Consider the following 6,224-nt stretch of genomic DNA (forward strand, 5'->3'; position numbering starts at 1 on the left):
TGCTAAGCCCAGGCTACAATTGGTTTCAGGCCCGAGGTCAATAAATTAACCAGTAGGCGTGAGAGTGAGATGATCGGTTGAAAATGAGGGATCCCAATGGGCGAGACCAAGCAGAGAGTCCCCAATAGCACCCAGTGCTCCTCAAAGGCATCTAGGGAGTCAGTGGACCCCTCTCGGAGGCATGATTGGATAAACCCCAGTCCGGCTCCCTCCTCCTGGTGTGATGGGTAGCCCTCAGGAGGATATTGGTGAGGTGGTCCCACAACCTTGTGGGACTTCTGGGGGGAGGGGGTACTAGGATGAGGAGGCACAGGGACAAGAGCAGCCAGAAGAGTGGGCAAACTTTTTGATCAGGGGGATTGGGGCTGGGGCACGGGAAGGGGGAAGGCACTTACCTCAAGCAGGGCTGGATTAACCTTTTGTGGGCCCGGCCCCAGGGGGTTCAGTCCCCAAAGCAAGGAGCCAGCCTGGGGCATGGCATAGCAGGGCAGCCCCGCTCCACCCAGCCCAGTGCCAGGGCACTATTTACAAACCGGCAGTTGCCAGATGCACAATGGCCCGCCTGACCCTGTGCTGCACACATGCCCCTTCCCATCGGGGGTGAGCCCATGTTATGCTACACAGCCCCCACCCCCAATTCCCTATTGCCAAAGCCCCCCTGGACCCGCTATGCCCAGCACACATACCCCAACCCCATCACACATGCACAGTGCCCTGCACAACACCACAACTGCCTAGCACCCCACACAGAACCTCCACTCCCTAGTGCCCCAACACACAGAGATCTTCTCTGCCCCTTCACAGCCCAGCATCACCCCCCCAAGCCTCATAGACCCACTCCCCCATGCCCTGTCTCCTGGCCCCACTCACTGGCCCTTCTGGGAGGTGACTGTGATTGCCAGGCTGAGCTGCTAGCATCCTGGGATGGGGAATCACTCCAACCCCTCAGAAGTGGCATGAACAGCCAGGCCAGGGCCTGCCCCACCTGGGCTCCCTCAGGACCCACTTGCCTGGAAGGGCCCAGCCAAGCCCCCCACACTGTTCCTCTCCCCCGACTGGCCAGGCTTCTGTGTCAGTCCTAGGTGGCTCAGCTCCAGGGAGACAGGTGGAGCCCCACAGGTGGCTGGATGCAGAGACTGCCTGGAGCCTCACACAGAAGGCAGAGAGAAACCGGTGGGTGAGGCCAGTGAGTGGAGAGGAGCCCTCGGCTGGCCAGCGGGCAGGCCGAGAGGAGCAAGTGGGGGGCAGAGTGTGGGGGGCAGCCAGCGGGCTAGCAGGGTCTCAGGGCACAGTGCAAGCAGAGCAGGCCGGGGCCCCTTCTGAGCATGGGCCCGGCTCCATTGCACCACTGAAGCCCTTGTAAACCCAGCACTGACCTCAAGCTCCTGGAAGCAGCGGCATGTCCCCCTTCTGGCTCCTACACAGAGGGGCAGCCAGTTGGCTCTGCACACTACCCCATCTGCAGGCACCACCCCTGCAGCTCTCATTTGCCGCAGTTCCAGGCCAATGGGAGCTGCACAGTTAGGGCGGGGGCAGTATGTGGAGCCCCCTGGTTGCCCCTATGCATAGGAGCCAGAGGGGGGACATGTCGCTGCTTCTGGGAGCTGCGTGGAGCCACAGCACGTGCAGAGCGGGCAAGCCTCGGACCCTGCTCCCCAGTGGAAGCTTAAGGGCTGGATTAAAATGTCTGAAGGGCTGGATGCAGCCCTTGCCCACTTGTGAGCCAGAACTGAAGTAGAAGGTTCTGGAGGAGCTGGAAGAGGGGCTGCAACTGACACACCCTATTTAGATGTATGCCAGGGTCTCCCTCTCACCACAAAGGGACAGGTGTTGTTAGGGGAATTTGTGAACCAGGTACATGGCTCCATGGAGCAGCTGCAGCTAATATCCCCAATGGGACATTGAACCAGAGTGGAGTACAGGCTGGTCCACCAGGGTCCCTTACCCTCTGCTAGTGGCCACAGGTCTCACCATTTAGTGTCAGGACAGCACACACGAGGGAGAGGAAGTGGATAGCACGAAGCACAAGTGTATACAGATGTTCTCTGGGTATGATTCAGAAGTGGACCAGCTGGTTATCATGCAGCCAGCTCAGGTGGCTTGTGGGGCTGGGGCCCAGTGGCAAATTTTGTAGGGTAAGGGTTGAAGGGGACCATCATCCTAAAGGGCCCACTGAAGGAAAGCAAGAAAAGCAGGAGGTAAGGCTGCCCTCACCTCCTTTAAGATACGAGAGGGGATGCCTAGGGTGGGCCACCCCATGCCCTGGTACTCTGATAGGGTGATCCACTGGCAGTGGTTGAAACAACAGCATGGGTGAGGCAAAGGGTCCCATTCCCTGTCCCCACTGCATCTCAGCACCTGCCTCCCAGGGTTGCGTTTTTAAAGACCCAGTGCATCCCAATGCCTAGACAAGACAGTTCTTCCCTATCTGATAGTGTTCTCAGCTGCTAAAGAAAACTTGAGTCATTGACTATTTTACATACCTGCATCCCCCCCTCCAGAAATTATAATTATCACACGTTTTTAATATTTTAAAAATCCCTTATCAGTTTCTACGTCTGCATAAAGCCTCACGGCAGTTCACAAATTTGTCTGAGCTGCAGTTCTGAATGTCTGAACTGGACTGGCTTTTTTTTTTTAATCCACTGTAAATGTTGTTCCAGTCTAAATTATTTACTTTTTAAAGTGTTATTTTTATTAATCCTAGCACTTCATCATTTATCTTCACTAACATTGTCCAGATGGATGTCATTGTGCTATTTGGTTTATATTAGCAAAGAATTGTTGAAAATATTAATAGTTGCTAGTAGCTTCAGCAATCACATCTGCCAGTGTTTCTAGTATAACACGTCCTTTTTGGAGTGTGCTATTAGTTTTTAATTCTATTTTTTTAATACACAAGTTTATTCTTTGGGATTATATGACTTCAAGTCTGACTGATTTCCTGAGTTCATGTCAAAACTTTTTCAGTTTCCTTTGATCTGTCAATGGGAATTGCCTTTGTCAACTCTTACTTTGCCTCTTTATGCAGCACCCCAGTGCTTTTTCATGTTGCCGCTTGTGTGTAGAACTTGGTTCCCAAATATTCACTAGAGGCCAGATTTTTAGAATTTGAAAATAACTAGATGCTTTTGAAAAACCCACTATTTGCCTAAATACCTTTAAAAAATCTGGCAATAAGGTCACTGTGCATTTGTGACGGGGTCTGGGAGGGGTGCTAGGCACAACAGGTCCAGGAGTCCTTTGGCCATAGGGAATTGGGGGTGTTCTGGTGTTGTGCAGGGACTGTGTGGCATAACATGGGCCCACCCCTGATGGGAAGGGGTATGCAGGCAGCACAGGGCTGGGCAGGCCATTCTTGTATGAAATCCTTCTCAGAGGCAATTTCTACTGTAAATTTTACTAAATATAGATATAAAAACCCTTGATAGATTGACAACTACAAGTATTCAAAAATCATGAATACCTGAAATGTATTAAATTAAAACAAACATTTGGGTTCTTTTAATTTGCTTTTTTGTTTCTGAGCCTCTGAGTGCATTAGCTTCATACTTTTGCTGTTACCTCTCACAAAGAAGCCACATACTTATACATTCCTATAAGATTCAATATCATTTTGGATTTCCAGTAAGGTGATTCCTCCCCTCCTTTATAACTGAAATCCTTACTTGTATGATTCTGTAAGTAATCCTGAATCCTGCACACTTTACTCTTCAGTTACCTGATTTGTTGTATATGTTGATGTTTCTACTTAATTATTTATACTTCAAACTGCTTAGGGAAAAATCTCTGACTCTAGGGCATGAGTCACTCCACACACCCAAAGTGGAATGGTATGTGCAATCACTTGAAGAAAAACATAAAATATATAGCAAACTTAAAAAGCGAGGATACATTTCAGTGCTGTTCTTCATTCTGGTATGTGCACTTTTTATACTGACCAAAAAAAAAAACGATTTTTTTAAGTGATTTATCCTATTATTCCTTATGCCTTTTGGTGACATTGCTAAAGTTCCTTGTCTCCACTGTTTTTTTACAATGGGATAGCTAATGCATCTTAGTTACCCAGTGGCAGAACCACACACTTTCTTAGCTATGAGGATATAGACTATAATGCTGACTGAGATGTTAGATGAATTATTCATTGCTTGAAAACTCTGCTACCATTATTGTGTAGCTAAAACTGCTCCTTTGCCATGAGAGGTATTTGCTGCTGAATGTCTACAGCTCCCCTCCCCCATTTGTATGGGTGTCATAGAAAAGCAGGTAAAGCATTTTAGACTAAAGGAATTAAAATTGATTTTTCCCCTTTATTAAAGGCTTGTCTACATGATGTGACACTAAAGTGCGAAGTTGGTGGACGTAAGTTACAGCACCTTAAATGTTTTTGTAGATGCTCCTGTTCAGAATTAAAGTGGCCTTAGTTTTGACAACAGCAATCAGGGGAACCACAGCGGACTGCAGCATTCCTTCCCAAAAACACTTAATCAACCCTTTGAGCTGGCTTGAACATTTTTTAACTTTTGCTAGTCCAGTTTGTCACAGGGTGGGGTTAGAAAATTGAGATTGATAGATATGCCTGTCATGATTTGCTACCCCAGACAAGATCATGGGGAAGGGTTGGATAGCAAATTGTGACAGGTGTCCCCATCCATCACTGCTGGCTACCCCTGAACCCGGAGGTAGGGAAAAGTTGGAAGTAGCAGATTGTGACATGAATACTACCATCCATCACAATGTATTACTCTTGGCCTACAAGATGGGGAAATACAGAGGCAGCAAATTGTGACAAGGCAGCAAGAGAGAATACCTAGACATCAGTAACTGCTACCAGTAGCAAATGTAACATTACACTGGGCATTTGCCCTCTTTATATCTCACTCCCAAGTGCATTGAGTGAGAAGTGTGGCTGACTATAGACAGAGATTGGCTTTTTCCTCTGAGCTTCCTTGCAGGGATTCTGTAATAATATGAGAGATTACAGGTATGATAGATAGAGAGAAAGCCTATTTTTATCCAGATCTCTGCCCCTACCACCATGGAGCCTAGACTTATACTGTACTTCCCAGTAAGCTACCCAGAGCTTAAATTTAACAGTTATATTACTTTTTTTCTAAATACACAGTAACCAGCCCCTGCTGTCCACAGCAGTTTGCTGTTCCCTTCTGTATCCCTGCTGTCCAGAGCCCTGCCCTCCAGGATGGAAGTGGAAGATGATCTTTGGTCTCTGTAGTGAGCGAAGACTCACCAGTGTGATGTCTCCTGCTGGTCATCCTGGGAATTAACTCTTTTCCAGCTCCAGAGCACCCTCTGCCAGCTGATGTCTCACCTGCATCAGGTCCCATGTCCCTCCCAGACCCCAGTACCCTTTTCCTCAGGGTTCTGCCCCAACAGTACCCCCACACTCTGGCTCTTCCCTCCCAGGGGGAACCCCCAACCCTCTAAACCCACCTTGCCTCAGTGACTACTGCCAGTCATCATCTAGCCCCCTTTCACTGAGGCAAACTGCAGTCTGTAATGGCCACTCATCATTGGTAAAGGGTTAGGAAGGATGCCTTTGCCTATCCTCAAGCTGCCCTCTGCAGCCCCAGTACCTTTTCATAAGCCTTCACCAAAGGCCTGCAGCATGGGGGTTTACCAGGCTAGAGCTCCCTAGCCCTTCCCCAGCACTACTCTGCTTCGGCTACCCCTTCTCCCTCCAGGGCTGGAGAGACTCCCCTGTCTTCTGGCCCCCACAGCCCTTTTATCCAGGTCAGCTGTGGCCTGATTAAGCCAGCCAGCCACACCTGTGGCTGCTTCCCCAATCCACCTCACTTGGCTGCTTTTAACCCCTGTTCTGCAGGAGGTGGGCAGCTGTCCCAGTACAGTCTCCCAGCCACACTCCACTTTCTTATATAACAGCTTCTCCACACACAGCTTTGGTCAGAGATGACAGGGTGTTTGCTGTGTGAAATGGGAAAGTGCGGGGGCAGAGGGGCAGTAGGAGGGTGACAAAGAGGGGGACATGTTTAGGATAAAGGAGGGCTTTCTGACCAGTATGGGGAGCCCTGCCCTGCACCTCCAACTAGCCAGCCCTAGGATTTTGCCCCGGCCCAGAGGACAGCACATTTTACCAGGCATGCTGCACAAACACAAATATAGGGCCTAATCTTGTAAAAAATCACTTTAAGCCGTTTAAATTATGCAAGTGGAATCACTGAAGTGAACTGGACTTCTTGCATGAG

Source organism: Mauremys mutica, chromosome 5, assembly GCF_020497125.1.
Source record: "Mauremys mutica isolate MM-2020 ecotype Southern chromosome 5, ASM2049712v1, whole genome shotgun sequence".
Classification (NCBI taxonomy): domain Eukaryota; kingdom Metazoa; phylum Chordata; order Testudines; family Geoemydidae; genus Mauremys; species Mauremys mutica.